This window comes from Kogia breviceps, chromosome 3 (genome assembly GCF_026419965.1).
Source record: "Kogia breviceps isolate mKogBre1 chromosome 3, mKogBre1 haplotype 1, whole genome shotgun sequence".
Lineage (NCBI taxonomy): Eukaryota > Metazoa > Chordata > Mammalia > Artiodactyla > Physeteridae > Kogia > Kogia breviceps.
Window position 1 is genome coordinate 143568415 of NC_081312.1, and position 16370 is coordinate 143584784.

The 16370-nt window shown below is 40.6% G+C and overlaps 1 long non-coding RNA gene and 1 other non-coding gene across 3 annotated transcripts in view; one reads left to right on the top strand and one right to left on the bottom strand.

Annotated features, from left to right (window-relative positions):
• Window positions 1-16370, top strand: part of LOC131752184 (uncharacterized) — a 75482-nt gene that overhangs the window by 674 nt on the left and 58438 nt on the right. The gene's annotated exons all lie outside the window — the stretch shown is intronic.
• Window positions 15644-15750, bottom strand: LOC131753873 (U6 spliceosomal RNA). Its single transcript, XR_009334942.1, has one exon. It is a non-coding gene; the product is annotated as a U6 spliceosomal RNA (small nuclear RNA).

Consider the following 16370-nt stretch of genomic DNA (forward strand, 5'->3'; position numbering starts at 1 on the left):
TTTCCCAGGGCACAAAACTATTAAGTGAGAACATCAGATTTTAGACACAAATGCCCAGGTGCTCTTTCTACCACACCAATTTGAAAATCTTCTAAATTGTGAGAAAGTTTTTTAGGCTGTTGAAGAAAGCAGTATAATAAGCATCACACCTAGCTCTTACCTTCTCTTTATAGTTCAGCAAGGAGCTGTGTCCCAAAGTAAATAGTGGGAAGCATGCTATAATCATAACAGACATCCACTGGGAGGTTTGAAAGACCCTATAACCTCCAATATCAGTCTCCCCCTTCTTTGATATGGAAAATTTACATATTCTCCATCCTTTGTATGGTGCTATAATAAACACAAGCAATTCCCTCCCAGTCAGACAGAAGGCTAGATAAAATCTGAAGCTACTTGAGGGAGCACAGCTGAAGCCATTTCTGTATCCTTGCAATCTAGCCCATTCTGATCAGTTTAATGTATCAAAATTCCCAGCATAAACCCTGCTTTGAAGCCCAGAATTTAAGTAACCTGCTCCATCCCTAGCTAAATGAGAAGTACTTGAGTAAGGCCCTTGTCAGATAGCAGTCCCCTGACAAGCTCCCCCAAAGCCTTTCTCACCCTGTCCCTGGACTGCAGCTGAAGGCCTTTATTCCCCCTTCTGATCCTGGGCCACAGGTGCCCTCAAAACAAGGATGCTTTCTCTCACGCCTCAGAATTTTGCCCCCAGCTGTTTTCCTTTTGTGGAAGGCTGTCCCTTTTTCCCTAGCTCATTATAAATCTTAGGCTGAAGTCTCACCTTCTCCCTGAACCTTCTTAGATTATTCCAACCCAGATTGCTCTCTGAGCATAACTATAGTGCTTAGAACATATTATGCTTCTCCGGTTGTATAGTGCATGGTGATTTCTTTTCTAACAAACTTGTAAAGTCAGGGAATTCTGTCAAGGAGCTATATTTGTGCTTTTCTATCTCCCCTATTGCATATAGCAGGTACTAACTAATAGAATCTCCCTCTTACAATTTTTCTCTCTGCGTTTCCCCCATATTCCCCTTCTCAATGAAATACCCTTCTATATATACACATCTTAAGCTTTTAATATAAACGTTAACCATAATTACTGTGAAAATATTTTCAGTGGTACGGGATAGAATCTTTTACACAACATAACTTAGGACTTAAAGTTATCATAATACAAATCCGAATTCCTAACAGCGGGTGCACTAACTGTCTAGTTCTCTAATCACTAACCAAGAGGCTTAGCAAGTGAAGAAATCTGGTCAAACTTTATTCTAAATGTTTCTGTGAAAGTGGTTGTTTTGCTGAGATTAACGTTCAAATCAGTGGACTTAAGAGTAGTAATCAGATCGCCCTCTATAATATGCATGGGACTCAGCCGATCAGTCCTGTGTCTCTAACCTGCTGGTCTGCCCTGCAGTGATAATTACGTGAGCCAGTTTCGTAAAATGAATCTCTCTCCCTCTGTCTCCCTCTCCCTCCCCCCTTCGCCCTCTCTCTCTCCCTCCCTCCCTCCCTCTCCCTCCCTCTCCCTCCCTCTCCCTCCCTCTCCCTCCCTCTCCTCTCTCTCTCCTCTCTCTCTCTCCTCTCTCTCTCTCCTCTCTCTCTCCCTCTCCCTCTCCCTCTCCCTCTCTCCTTCTCCCTCTCTCTCCTTCTCCCTCTCTCTCCTTCTCCCTCTCTCTCCTTCTCCCTCTCTCTCCTTCTCTCTCTCTCTCCCTCTCTCCCTCCCTCTCCTTCTCTCTCCTTCTCTCTCCTTCTCTCTCCTTCTCTCTCCTTCTCTCTCTCCCTCTCTCCCTCCCTCCCTCTCTCTCCCTCTCTCCCTCCCTCCCTCCCTCCCTCTCCCCTTCTCCCTCTCTCTCTCCCTCTCTCTCTCCCTCTCTCCCTCCCTCCCTCTCCTTCTCTCTCTCCCCCTCCCTCTCCTTCTCTCCCTCTCTCCCTCCCTCCCTCTCCTTCTCTCTCTCTCTCCCTCCCTCCCTCCCTCCCTCCCTCCCTCCCTCTCCTTTTCTCTCTCTCCTTCTCTCTCTGTCTCTCTCATAATGGTTGGTAAAATTGTCAGTACACAAACACATACACCCTATTGGATCTTTTACTCTGATGAACCCTGACTAATACAAAGCCCAATCTCATCAATGTTAGGAAAATCAAGGCTTGATTGATGACTGGCCTTCAGGGTGAGAGAGCTGACTGAGGGGAGGGAAGGCTCGCTTTTGCTTTGCCCTGGTACGTGCTGAGCACATGGAGAAGAGATGAAAACCAAGGGTCATAAACAACTGTGAAACAAATTATATTTTCGTGTGTGTGTGTGTGAGAATGTGGTTTTTCTTAAGCATCTGTGTGGAAATGGAACATGCTGAACTTTGAGTCAAGTCCATAGCAACCATAGCTAATGAAAAATTAAGAGTGGTAAAGCCAAGACTTAACTGAACGATGGCTGACACCTGTGTACTATTTACCAGCTCTCCTCTTCCAGTCAGTCCCCCAAAGTGCTTTCTCGATGGACCTGTCTTGCCAGCTGCCTCATCTGTCTGTCCTTCAGCACAGAAATTCACAAATAACTGATAGGAGCCTGGCCAGTTCGGGAAGAGAAAGTAAGGGAAGGAACAGGCAATTGGAATTGGGTTTGAGAAAAACAGTGAAAAAAGGAAAGAGAAAGGACTTGGTCGAGAGGGAGAGAAAAAAGTGGAAGGGGCAATAAGGGGAATACATTTCTCTGCACAGATATCAGAAATAGGAAGCTCTATGCTGAGGAATTCACAAATTTATTTCCCTTCCAGCTCTATATTTCTACAAAATGTCACATTTCCTCTCTTTGTATTTCTCTGTGATCCCACCACAACAGAAGGTTTTCGTCAGCCACCCAAGGGTTTAGGCTGTAAAGTGCATGTAGTCCATACTAAAAGTAAATTCTTTTTTTTTTTTTTTTTTTTTTTTACTTTCTGTGCTTTTTGTTTTTTTAACTGAAAGATTTTTAAATTTTATTTAAAAAATATTTTATTTGAGTATAATTGCTTTACAATGTTGTGTTAGTTTCTGCTGTACAACAAAGTGAATCAGCTATATGTATACATGTATCCCCTCCCTCTCAGAACTCCTGCCCACCCCCCCACCCATCCATCTCGGTCGTCACAGAACACTGAGCCGAGCTTCCTGTGCTTTATAGCATGTTCCCATTAGCTATCTGTTGTACACATGGTAGTGTATATATGTCAACCCGAATCTCCCAGTTCGTCCCACCCTCCCCCCCCCCACCGTGTCCACATGTCTGTTCTCTATGTCTGCATCTCTATTCGTGCCCTGCAAATATGTTCATCTGTACCATTTTTCTAGATCCCACATATATGCGTTAATATACGATATTTGTTTTTCTCTTTCTGGCTTACTTCACTCTGACAGAGTATAGGTCCATCCACAATCTCTACAAATGACCCAGTTTCATTCCTTTTTATGGCTAATATTCCATTGTATATATGTACCACATCTTCTTTATCCATTCATCTGTTGATGGACATTCAGTTTGTTTCCATGACCTGGCTATTGTAAATAGTGCTGCAGTGAACATTGGGGTACATGTGTCCTTTTGAATTATGGTTTTCTCAGGGTATATGCCCAGTAGTTGGATTGCTGGGTCGTATGGTAGTTCTATTTGTAGTTTTTTAAGGACCCTCCATACTGTTCTCCATAGTGACTGTATCAATTTACATTCCCACCAACAGTGCAAGTGGGTTCCCTTTTCTCCACACCCTTTCCAGCATTTATTGTTTGTAGATTTTTTGATGATGGACATTCTGACTGGTGTGAGGTGATACCTCAGTGTAGTTTTGATTTGCATTTCTCTAATAATTAGTGATGTTGAGCGTCCTTTCATGTGCCCCTTGACCACCTGTATGTCCTCCTTGGAGAGATGTCTATTTATGTCATTTTTTGATTGGGTTGTTTGTTTTTTTGATATTGAGCTCAATGAGCTATGTGTATATTTTGGAGATTAATCCTTTGTTGCTTCCTTTGCAAATATTTTCTCCCATTCTGAGGGTTTTCTTTTTGTCTTGTTTATGGTTTCCTTCACTGTGCAAAAGCTTTTAAGTTTAATTAGGTCCTATTTGTTTAATTTTGTTTTTATTTCCATTACTCTAGGAGGTTGGTCAAAAAAGATCTTGCTGTGGTTTATGTTGAAGAGTGCTTTTCCTATGTTTTCCTCTAAGAGTTTTATAGTGTCCAGTCTTACATTTACGTCTTTAATCCACTTTGAGTTTATTTTTGTGTATGGTGTTAGGAAGTGTTCTAGTTTCATTCTTTTACATGTAGCTGTCCAGTTTTCCTAGCACCACTTATTGAAGAGGCTGTCTTTTCTCCATTGGATGTTCTTGCCTCCTTTGTCATAAATTAGGTGACTACACGTTCGTGGGTTTATCTCTGGGCTTTCTATACTGTACCATTGATCTATATTTCTGTTTTTGTGCTGGTACCATACTGTCTTGATTACTATAGCTTTGTAGTATAGTTTGAAGTCGGGGATCCTGATTCCTCCAGCTCTGTTTTTCTTTCTCAAGATTGCTTTGGCTCTTTGGGATCTTTTGTGTTTCAATACAAACTGTAAAATTGTATTTTCTAATTCTGTGATGAATGCCATTAGTAATTTGATAAGGATTGCATTGAATCTGTAGATTGCTTTGGGTAGTATAGTCATCTTCACAATACTGATTCTTCCAATCCAAGAACATGGTATATTTCTCCATCTGTTTATGTCATCTTTGATTTCTTTCATGAGTGTTTAATTTTTTTCTGAGTACAGGTATTTTGCCTCTTTAGGTAGGTTTATTCCTAGGTATTTTATTCTTTTTGTTGCGATGGTAAATAGGATTGTTTCCTTAATTTCTCTTTCTGATCTATTGTTGTTAGTGTATAGGAATGCAAGAGATTTCTGTGCATGAATTTTGTATCCTGCAACTTTACCAAATTCATTGATTAGCTCTAGTAGTTTTCTGGTGGCATCTTTAAGATTTTCTATGTATAGTATCATGTCATCTGCAAACAGTGACAGTTTTACTTCTTTTCTAGTTTGTATTCACTTTATTTCTTTTTCTTCTCTGATTGCCATAGCTAGGACTTCCAAAACTGTGTCGAATAAGAGTGGTGAGAGTGGACATCCTTATCTTGTTCCTGATCTTAGTGGAAATGTTTTCAGTTTTTCACCATTGAGAATGATATTAGCTGTTGGTTTGTCATATATGGCCTTTATTATGTTGAGGTAGGTTCCCTCTATGCCCATTTTCTTGGCAGTTTTTATCATAAATGGGTGCTGAATTTTGTCAGAAGCTTTTTCTGCATCTGTTGAGATGATCATATGGTTTTTATTCCTTAATCTGTTAATATGGTGTATCACATTGATTTGTGTATATTGAAGAATCCTTGCATTCCTAGGACAAATCCCACTTGATCATGGTGTATGATCCTTTTGATGGGTTGTTGGATTCTGTTTGCTAGTATTTTGTTGAGGATTGTTGCATCTATGTTCATCAGTGATATTGGTCTGTAATTTTTTTTTTTGTGATATGTTTGTCTGGTTTTGGTATCAGGGTGATGGTGGCCTCATAGAACAAATTTCGGAGTGTTCCTCCCTCTGCTATCTTTTGGAAGAGTTTGAGAAGGATGGGTGTTAGCTCTTCTCTAAATGTTTGATAGAATTCGCCTGTGAAGCCATCTGCGGAATTCCCAGATTCATTTCCCTTCCAGCTCTAAAATTCTATACTTCTACAAAATGTCACATTTCTCCTCTTTGTATTTCACTGATCCCACTGAAACAAAAGGTTTTCTTCAGCTACCCAAGGGTTTAGGCTGTAAAGTGCATGCACTCCACACTAAAAGTAAATTCTTGCATTAGTTATCCAAACTGTTTGAAATGAGGAACCAAATTTTCAGCTCATATCTCTCTCTTTATCAGCAAATAGTAATTTAAAGCCAATTACCAGGGCTGTGATTCCCCAGTGACTGACTGTGGGCTATTAAAATTAATCCTGACAGAAGATCCTTGCTGCTTTCTCCAAGCACATTTAGGCCATTGGTTTATGAACAGGATGAACAGACGGCCCATCCCAGAGGGCTTGAGGGAGGAAGTACGTTAAAATGGCTGCCTGCATCTTTGTTTGCTCAGCTGCTTGGAAAGACTAAGACTGAGGGAAATGGGATTAATCAAGGGGGCAGTTGCCCATGGAAAAAAAATAGGAAGACTCTGGTGAGAAAATTCCAGCCAAATAAGGTTCAAGTCAAAGGGAAAGAATTCTTATCTCTTCAGGCTTTCACACGGTTGAGTGTTGTTTGGTGACAAATTTCCCATTTCAGGCCACCACAGTGTTTTATGATATTTTTGTTAGCATGTGAAGAGAGAATTCAGGAAAAAAAGTTAAATGTTTGATTTCTAAAGTTCCAGGTGATTTACTTTGTAATTAGCAACATTAATGAAGATTATTGGTTAGATATGTGACTAATGATGATTGAATAACACCTTTCTATGATTTTTCATATGAATAAACTCACAAACCAGAAAAAAATGTCCTTGAAAGATCGCATGTACTGCTATGTGGTACAGAATATACAGACATTGTAGCTGAGGCTCCTCCCTCTCCCATTAGGAGACAATCTTTTTTTTTTTTTTTTTTTTTTTTTTTACATTTTATTGAAGGATATTTGATCTACAATGTTGTGTTAATTTCTGCTGTACAGCAAAGTGATTCAGTTATATATACTTTTCCATATTCTTTTCCATTATGGTTTATAACAGGATATTTAATATAGTTCCCTGTACTATAGGGTAGAACCTTGTTGTTTATCCATCCTATATAAACTAGTTTGCATCTGCTAATCCCAAACTCCCAATCCTTCCCTCTCCCAGACCCTTCCCCCTTGGCAACCACAAGTCTATTCTCTATGTCTGAGTCTGTTTCAGAAGACAGAATCTTGAATAAGATGTAAAATATCTTCCCCTCTCCTGACTTATTTCACTTCCCTTTGGTGCATTGGCTAAAATTCCACCAATAAGAAAATTACTAGGTTAAAAAGGATCTTCCTTTGAGACAGTAGATATTTCTAGAAGGGTTGTGGCCTATCAGTCATTTACAGTTGAGTGTGAATTTGTTCCAAATGGCTTTCTCACAAAAGACTAGCTGAGGTGATGACTTGCACTAAAAGAGTGGGCTTTGTTAGGAGGGAAAGCGAAAAAATGGAGAGAATTTTGAGCAATTGGAAAGGAAGAGTAGACCAGAGAAAGTATTACAACAGAGAGTTCAGGTGGCAGGAAGACCCCAGAACGCATCCTTTTCACAGTTTGGAGAATATGTAGGCCAGGCAAAAAGGGAGGATGTCAAAACCAAACTTTGCTTAGAATTGGCTCAGATTCCATGCTGGAGGGCAAACCCTCCTATATGTAAGTGGGCCTTGTCTAAGATTCTTCATAAAATATCCAGTACATTGTTTAAGGGAGGTAATTTGCAAAGTCCCTAAAGGGTGAGATTTAATCATTCCCTTTCAAGTTTCATGGGAGAGGGATTTGAGAGTTGTGCCGTTAGTGGAGGGAAAGAAGAACCAGGTCTCTACCACAATTCTGGCACACTGTATGTCTCACTCTTTGGACTCCGATGTACATCAGAGGCCATAAAATAAAGAAGCTGGTGATCGGCATCAAAACGGACTTAGAGAAAACTGACCACCCTTCTCCTCTCATGAGACCTGGCTGGAATCAAGTATATGGTCACCTTTAATTTTCTGTCTTGCATGAAAAAGAACACAGCTAGCTCCGAAAAGCTTCAGCTAGGGGGAATAGAAAAGGAGCAAGGGATGCCCATATAATATAGAGTTGTGAGAATGACCAAGGGAAAAAAACGTCATCCTTGATTTTCTTCTCCAAAATTTGGAGGAGAGAATAGTCAAGCATAGTATATAGACAGTAAAGGTGATCCAGATCAGAGAAATGAAGGGGTGGTGGTGAAATTTGTCAATCTTCTACTATGATTTTGGGAGGAGAGGCTTTGTGTACCGCTAACTTTGTGGCCAGTTAATTTCCCCAGGCCTCAGTTTTCTCCCACTTAAAATGAGGGTATTGAACCAGACAAACTCCAAGGTGCATTTCAGTGCTTAAATTATAGTATTCTAGGGTGACTGATGTTATCCTTTGGCAACATCTGTATCTATTTAAGTTCATAAATGTTGAAGAAATATTTGGTATGCAGTAAACCAGGAAGCAGGTAGCTCCCTTTAAATAAATAGTCATCCAACATTGATGAAGTTTAGGGTATTATCAACCTTTGCTGGACTCCTGTGGTTGCCAGTATCTTATGGGACTGGATCATGTTTTCCATCACCTAGAATTCTTGGGCTTAATTTAATTTTTATATCTAATGGATGACAGCTCTGAGTAATTTAAGATTGTCTATAAGGTTAAAAAAAATGTGAAGTTGTCAAAATAGCAGAAGACAGACAAAGGGTAATGAATGATGTGGGAGGAACATCACTTCAAGCTGACTGGAGAAAAAAGGTGGTTTGAAGGAATAAGTATTTTCTTTATAATGCACAGAAAGAAAAACATTAGATAATGTAAATAAAGCGTTGCAGATTCCGGGTCTTTGGCCACATCCAATCTACAGATGAATTTGCTCAGCAGCACAGAGTTTTTCAAAATAATGAATTTGAGTGACTTTAAGATGGACATGTACTTATAATCCTGATGAGCACCCTTCTTTGCCTCTCCCTGCCACCAGCCATTCACCCCCATTATCCTGCCACAGACCCTTGCCACCTTTTTTTTTGACCCTTGCTACCTTGATGCAAACTTTCTGGGCACCAGGACATTTGGGTGTGTGATGCAAGTATAAATGAAAAATGTAGATCAACTCTTTCTTTTTTGAGAGGCTGCAATTACAGTCAGTCCTCCATCTATGTTGGGTTCCACATCCACGGATTCAACAAACCTTGGAACCAAAATATTCAGATGAAGAAAAAACAATTCTGGAAAGTTCCAAAAAGCAAAACTTGAATTTGCCTGTGAATGGGCAACTATTTACAAAGCATTTACATTGTATTAGGTATTGTAAATAATCTAGAGATGATTTAAATTTTACAAGAGAATGTGCGTAAGTTTATGCAAATACTACACCATTTTATGTAACAGGCTTGAGCATCTGTGGATTTTGGTATGTGTGAGAATGTGGGGCCTAGAACCAATTCCCCCACCTTCTCTCGATACTGAGGGATGACTGTGATACCATGGAAACTTCTCGATCACTTCCTAGATCACTTGTTATAGGAAGGTGTTCTTTACCTCTAAATCTGTTTTCCTAAGGCCTTCTGTGTTTTAAGAATCTCTACAGGGAATTCCTTGGTGGTCCAGTGGTTAGGACTCCACGCTTCCATTGCAGGGGGCATGGGTTCGATCCCTGATCAGGGAACTAAGATCCTGCATGTTGTGCGGTGCGGGGCCCCCCCCACCCCCGCAAAAAAGGAATCCCTACAAATGGTTGTCAGGTGATTCATAGAGTTAATGTTCCCACAGACTGTACCACAGATTGTAAACTTCATTGATATTGCAAGTTTGGTTTCGGGGGGGGGGGCAGTTTGTTTTTGCTAGAATCAAGTGTAAAAAGGGGATATTAATTCAAAAGAACTCAGCCTTTTCTGGGGAAAACCAGTTTGCATGATTTGTAGTCAGACTAATAAATGCTCTAGTCAAAGGATATAATCCTGTTATTTTGAACAATTGCTAAGAAATTGTTTGCAAGCATCTCTAACAATATATAGGGTTTGTTTACAAAGCTTGATTGAACATTTTTATCTATAGCAAAAGCCATTTTAAAAGGTCAAAGAAAATTATGAATCTTTATGATTACTGTAGAAATATTAGCATCTTTACAACTACATTTTCTGTTTTAAATTCCGTATTGGGATTTTGTGATTAAAAAAAGGTCAACTTGAGACAGCCCTTATTTCCTTCACCCAGCCCTCCAAAAATGTTTAAATAAATTTGTGGGTACCATAAAGATATTTTATTTTAGAGTTGGGCCACAAAGTGACCAGTTAAGATTTTTCAGGCTGAACATGCATTGTTTAGAAGGTGGCAAGTTAGAGAGGAAAGGGGAGAATTAAAATATTTGCAAGATGTCATTAATCTCCAGCAAGAGCCAAGAGTTGTTTTTTTCCCCCTTCATTTCAGAACTAATCCAGCTTTCTGTTATTTGGCTCAGAAAAGTCTTAAATCTGTAACAAGAGAGTAACTTCCTGTTCTCAAGAGTATGGCTGCCAAAGAAAACATTTACAAGAAAAGTCCCAGGGCCAAAAAATTGCCTACTAATTATTTCTCAGCCCCCCACACCCGTGATTCAGGAAGGTGACTGCTGTAAATGCTGTATGTTAAAACTCTATGTGTTGAAAAATTAAGAGAAAACCCCCAAGAACTGTTCGCCATTTATTTATATTTTATTGCATTCAAATTACATCAGTTTTATGGCCTTTGGGCACAAATTAATGTTTGTTATAATATTTTGTTCAGAATTCCACAAAGATTATACTATACCTTCATCTGAATACATTATGGAAGTTTTTACCTGGTACCTTCCCAACTGAAGAAGAGAGAAGCAGCCCCAGCATTCAGGAACTCACCTAGTCCCACCAGCTGCAAGCTGGCCTGATACTCAGCAGCGGGTCTTGGTTTTCTCCTTGGGAATCTATCTATTCAGTGCAGTGTCAGTCAAAATTCCAGCAGCCCATAGGTAGAAACTGACAGACTGTAAAATTCATATGGAAATTTAAAGGTCCTAGAATAGCCAAAACAACTTTGAAAAAGAACAGAGTTGAAAAGCCTGTACTACCTGACTTCAAGGGCTTAAGATAAAGCTACTGTAATCAAGACAGTGTGGGACTGGTGTTAAGATCGACAATTAGATCAGTATAACAGAGTGTATAGAAATAAACCTGTGCATGTATGGGCAGTTGATTTCCGACAATGGTACAAGGGCAATTCAGTGGAAAATGGGTAGTCTTTTCAACAAATGGTGCTAAAACAATTAATTGGACATCCATATGCAAAAACCTCTTTGATTTATACTTCATACCATGTATTAGTAATCTAATCCTGCCTAACAAATTACCTCCAAACTTTGCAGCCATCTCCCTCTGGTCTCTTTGTCTCTGGTCTCTCTTTCCAGAAACATATCTCCAGTCTTTCTTTGGGGCTTGTCCTCCTCTGACAAAGTCAAGTGAGTTATTCTCAAATTTCCATATACAGAAAAGGAGTCTATAGTTTATTTAATCTTATGTTTATCCAGACACAATTTTTTTTTTTGCCCTACTTTCCTTCTGCACAGTCCTACTCACAAGTAAGCATTATTCATTAAGTCTCTAATTGTGTCCAATAAAAGGAAATCCTTGGGTTTAAAAATATTCATGTGCAACACCTCCTTCACAGTAGTGACTAGTACTAATAGCAGGGGTCAATTGGTGGTATCAACTGTAGGCATGTCTCTGGCACAGTGCTGGAAATTTTTCCCATGCTGCTTCACATGATCATCACAGCAGGCCTCTGTGGGGGGTGGGTGGAATACCATTTCCTTCCTAGGCAGAGCTGCTCTTGGGAGCCCTGCACCTGAGAGCAGAGGTGACCCGCCCAAGGGAGTATTGCAATTTAGTGGCAATACCAACCAATGCCCAGGCTTCCCACCCCTGTTCTGGAATCAGACGGGCCTGGGTGGTTTCAGGCAATTTTCATCTCTCTTTGAGTGTCCATTTCCTTAATCACAAAACGGTGGTAGTGACATTTTCTTCACAGAACTGCTATGAAGATTGACTGGTTGCATGCTGTGCCTAGGTCTGTAACTCTTGGTCTCCTTTACTTCCCCCAGCGAAGCCTCTTTCTGGATACTTTTCATTTCTAGATTTCTCCATGCTTATTGAGGTGTGGAATGAGTCCCTTCCTTTATAGGAAACTGCCCCTAAGGAGCTTACATGGATGGGGGGAGATAGGAAATGGACACGATGGTCAGTCATTTGATGTGAGAGTAGAAAAGAGGGGAGCAGGAAAAAAGTACCCCTGGGATTCAGAGACATCAAAGACCAGGAGGAGGCAGACTCACTGGGAATAATTTTCGAAGAGGATAAGGGTATTGAGGGTACACATCTGTGTGTCCCCAACACCTGGCATGCACTGCTTGAATTGAACTGGGCTTCTGAGTCTGGATGTCAGGGAGATCACTGTGGTCTGATGTGGCCTGAAGTGGAACAAGAAGGAATCCTGCCCTTCCTGTCACACCCCTCACCCCACCCTCTGTCTTGAAGACCACCCTAGAGTTCCTGGAGCAGGCCAGTGGCATTTGCTAGGGAGAAAGAGGGTGCCCAGAGTAGACAGACACGTGGACCAGCGCAGGGTCAGTCTTGTTTGGTGCACCCTCTGTTGAGGAGACCATGTCACATCACCAAACTCCAGAGACTTCCCAAATATTCCTCTCTCCCCAGCTAGCCCTGAAAGGAACCCTCTGAGGCATGTGCCACCCAGACTCAAACCCCATGTCAGTCACGTGGCCTGAATTTTTTGTCCCAACGGCTGACTCTTGCTTCTGACTCATTAAGCAGCAGGCCATCTGATACCAGGATCCTGTGGGACACCAGCTTCTTCTAAGTAAGCCCAGTCCTGTTTCCATTCGGCTGCCCGGTTCTCTTTGGGCCCTGAGGACACTTACAGGCCTGCAGTTCACACCTGCATGGTCCCGAGCTCGGGTATCCAAAGGCAATATCCTGAAGGAACCTTATTCACTGCCTGTTTGGGGGGGTGTGCCTGTGTAAAGCAGGCAATTTTATACACACCTTCATTTCTCACTCCCAGTGTTGGCAACGGAGTCGGGAAACAACATCCTCATACTGTTGGTGAGAGCTTTCAGTGGACTTCAATTTCCAGAGGCCAAATTGGACCACGTGCACGAAAAGATTTAAATGTGCCTAACTTATGACCCAGCGATTCCTCTTCTAGGAATTTATCCTAGGCAAGTGTACAAAGACATGTGTACAAGATGGTTCAGCAGAGGATTGCTTTAAAAAGAGGAAAGACACCCTCCAAAATTCCAGCATCAGGGGATAGGTCAGGTAAACCATAGTACCTCAATAAACTGGAATCCAACTAGCTGTAAGAAACAGTGGTGTAGTGCTATATATCTGTATCTATATAGAATGATATATAAGTGATTATATATGTGGTTACAAAAGTATGTAGTGATAATAGGTAGCACTTACTAAGTGCTTACTATGTGCCAAGCACTATTCTAAGAACTCCACAGATATTAACTGATTTAATCTTCACACAGTGACAGTTGGGAAAGAACTGTCACTGATCCCATTTTACAGGGGCTCAAAGAGGTTCTGTGCTCAAGCCACACACTAGTGACTAAGCTGAAACAGTCTCCAGAGCCCATGTTCTTGAATACCACAATTCTGCTTCTCAGTATAGGGTCCTTTGTGTGCTAAAACAAAATAAATGGGGGAGGGGGGTGTGTTTAAGAAAGTCTGGAAGGATTGGAATGAGAATATTAATTGAGGCATTATCATAGGAATACATTTTTATTTTTAAAAATCTTAACACACTGCTGTTTTTCATTTCAGTTAGATAAATTTGCTGTGTAATATTAGAGATCATTCCCCTAGTTCTACACGATACCCGTGCTTATGAGGAGGTTGAAGAACAAACGTCACTCTTTCAGATGGTGGGTTGAGTGTCAGTAATTTTGACAAAGGGTTGAGAAGGATCAGCTCTGGTTTTTTTCAGTTTCAAGTCTGTACCACTGAGGAAGTCTCTTCAGTGGTCTTTCTAAATAGTTCAAATAATATTTAAAATTCTCCACATGTTGAAGGTATATATAAAAGTATAAAGGGCCCAGGGACACCTTTAATGCTATGGAATGATCCCTGGCATCCTTTGAATTTACAATCACTAATATTTTTCCTTTTTTGACTGTTTTAAGAAAAGAAAAAAGGGTGGGGGGGGTGTGGAGTGCTTGCAGAACAGTCTGTTGTATTAAAACCGACATTCTTTATGCTGTGTTTCATTTAGAAGCTGTTTGCACACCAGCTTCTCCAGGGGCCCAGGGGTTGCCATACCTTCTGCCACTCTGAGTCCTGCTTCCCTACCTCCTGGTCCCAAGGCCTGCCTTTTCCTGAAGTGCTCCTCCTTGGGGCTGCGCTAGGAAACGGTTTCTCATGCTAGAGCAGCTCAAAGAGTGAAGATAGCCAGGAGTCAACAGTGCTTTAAAACACACCTCAATGGCAGCACCCTCCTCTGCGTCCATCCCCAGGCCAGGCCTCTGCATGACCTACCTCAGCTGGCACTCGCATTGGCCTATCAGGTGTGATTTTCTTTTTTTTAATTGAAGTGTAGTTGATTTACAGTGTTGTCTTAATTACTGCTGTACAGCAGAGTGATTCAGTTATAGATATATATACATTCTTTTCCATTATGGTTTATCATAGGATATTGAACATAGTTCTCTGTGCTATACAATAGGACCTTGTTGTTTATGCATCCTATGTATAAAAGCTTACAGCTGCTAACCCCAGCCTGCCACTCCATCCCTCCCCCAATGCCCTCCCCCTTGGCAACCACCAGTCTCTTCTCTATGTTCAAGATTCTGTTTCATAGGTTCATTTGTGTCATATTTTAGATTCCACATATAAGTGATATCACATGGTATTTGTCTTTCTCTTTCTGACGTACTTCATTCAGTATGATAATCTCCAGTTGCATCCATGTTGCTGCAAATGACATTATTTCATTCTTTTTTATGACTGAGTAGTAGTAATCCATTGTATATATGTACCATATCTTCTTTATCCATCTATTGATAGACACTTAGGTTGTTTCCATGTTTTGGCTATTGTGAATAGTGCTGCTATGAACATAGAGGTGCATGTTTCTTTTTGAATAATAGTTTTGTCCATATATATGGCCGGGAATAGGATTGCTGGATCATATGCTAGTTCTATTTTTAGTTTTCTGAGGAATCTCCACACCATTTTCCATAGTGGCTGCAGCAACTTACATTTACACCAACAGTGTAGGAGGGTTCCCTTCTCCACACCCTCTCCAGCATTTGTTACTTGTAGAATTCTTCAGCCATTCTGACTGGGGTCAGTTGGTACCTCATTGTAGTTTTGATTTGCATTTCTCTAATAATTGGTGATGTTGAGCATCTTTTCAAGTGCCTATTGGTTATCTGTGTTTCTTCTTTAGAGAAATGTTTATTTAGGTCTTCTGCCCGTTTTTGGATTGGGTTGTTTGTTTTTTTGTTATTGAGTTGTATGAGCTGTTTGTGTATTTTGGAAATTAAGCCCTTATTGGTCACATTGTTTGCAAATATTTTCTCCCACACATTGTTTGCAAATATTTTCTCCCATACTGTAAGTTGTCTTTTGGGGTTTTTTTATGGTTTCCTTTGCTGTGCAAAAGCTTGTAGGTTTGATTAGGTCCCATTTGTTTATTTTTATTTCTAGTGCCTTGGGAGACTGATCTAAGAAAACATTGGTACGATTTATGTCAGAGAATGTTTTGCCTATGTTCACATCTAGAAATTTTATGGTGTCATTTCTTATGTTTAAGTCCTTAAGCCATTTTAAGTTTACTTTGTGGAAAAAATATGGAATGCCTCATGGATTTGCGTGTCATCCTTGCTCAAGGGCCATGCTAATCTTCTCTGTGTCCGTCCAATTTTAGTATATGTGCTGCCGAAGCGAGCACCAGGTAGGTGTGATTATCCCAAGTTTTTAGAACATGAAGTTGATATTCAGAGAGCTTTGATGACATGCCTAAGGTCCCACAACCACAATTCAAATAAGAATTTCGTTTCAAAATACGCGTTTTCCTCTTGACACTGTCCTGACTTGTGATTTACTCAACTGAGTTGCTTTGCTTGCTTTCTTTGGCTTTTTTTTTTTTTTTAACATCTTTATTGGAGTATAATTGCTTTACAGTGGTGTGTTAGTTTCTGCTTTACAACAAAGTGAATCAGTTATACATATACATATATTCCGATATCTCTTCCCTCTTGCGTCTCCCTCCCTCCCACCCTCCCTATCCCACCCCTCTAGGTGGTCACAAACCACCTAGCTGATCTCCCTGTGCCATGCGGCTGCTTCCCACTAGGTATCCACCCTATGTTTGGTAGTGTGTATATGTCCATGCCACTCTCTCACTTCGTCACAGCTTACCCTTCCCCCTCCCCATATCCTCAAGTCCATGCTCTAGTAGGTCTGTGTTTTATTCCCATCCTACCCCTAGTCTCTTCATGACTTTTTTTTTCCTTATATTCCATATATATGTGTTAGCATACGGTATTTGTTTTTCTCCTTCTGACTTAC